We start from the raw sequence: 1,289 nt of genomic DNA on the forward strand, positions 1-1,289 counted from the left end.
GCTGCCCACGGGCCGCACCCGCGAGGGGCAGGGTGCCCGGGGTACCCGCCGGCGCCCCCGAGCGCCTCGGGGAGCTGTGAGGTCAGTTTGGCTGACCGGAATGTGTGCGGCCCGTTGCAGTCATCGGGCGGTGTCCCTCCTCCCCCCAAACTTGGAGTTTTATTTTAACAGCTCTGTGATTTTGGAACAGATCGTTGAAATTAATGATATTCCGAATGTTCTGGAGTGTGATCGTGTCTCTCCCCTTTATAGCTCATCAGTGATAGAGCGTTTTAACGGCCCTGACAGAAGGGCTCTCTCCAGCTCCCTCTTCCTCTCTGTGTTAATGAATGATTTCCGTGGCCAGCTATGGAGCCCCCGAAGGAGGGGGAAGCATATTTCATCAGACTCATCAGCGCGGGGCCCTAAATAATTCAGGGCCCCAGATTAAAATACTTGATGCTCTCACTGTCCTAATGGGGTGTCACGAAATGACCCCAAATGCTGCCGTCTTAAAATTAACAGCCTTTGAAATTCCAAAATCCATCCAAGGCAAGACGAAGTGAGTCGAATCCTTTATCCGCAGCGCGAGAGGGAGAGCGGCCCGCTGAGCCCTGGCCTCGGGCTGCGGTCACCAGCCACCGCGCTCGCTCTTCATTGGCCGTGGCCTGCAGGGCGCGGACAAGCTCAAGGCCTGGCCGGGTTGGCACTGGGCGGCGGAGCAGGCCGCCCGCGGCAGCCGGCGAGGCCGCCATCTTTTAATTAACCACTCTCCGCCGCTTCCTTTAAATCTAGTTGACTGCTCCAGCCTGTCACAATTATGGCAAATAATGGCCAAGAGGCCGCCAAAGAATATTTCACTGTGCGAAGGGCTCGCGGGGGCCCGAGCAAGGGCTCAGGGCGCCTGCCCTGGGCCTGCCGAGGGCTCCGCGCCGGTAGGTGAAGGGCGGGGGCGGGGCCCAGGGCCCACCGTGGGCTGGGGGCCGAGTCTGGGGCTTTTCCCTCCAGCGGGCCGGCTTCGAGGCTTTGCACACAGCGCCCCGCTCCCAACCATTTCCACAAAGCCGGCCCGGTCCCCAGATTAGACTGTCACCCCAGAGCCCCGGGGCGGTGCTCTGCCAGCCTGGCCCGGGTTGTGTGGACAGGGAGTCGGGCCGGCTGGCAGTCAGCGGAGTGCAGGAGCGGGGCCCCTCTGAGGCAGGCCCGTGTACCCCTGGGTCTGCCTGGCTGGGAGGCTGCGTGAGGGCGCCCGTGCAGCCAGTCTCGGCGATAGCCAGTACCGAGCCGATGGGTGAGCTGGGCAGGCCCGG

The sequence above is a fragment of the Condylura cristata genome, unplaced genomic scaffold (genome assembly GCF_000260355.1).
Source record: "Condylura cristata isolate star-nosed mole 26May11 unplaced genomic scaffold, ConCri1.0 scaffold00008, whole genome shotgun sequence".
In the NCBI taxonomy this organism is placed as follows: Eukaryota; Metazoa; Chordata; class Mammalia; order Eulipotyphla; family Talpidae; genus Condylura; species Condylura cristata.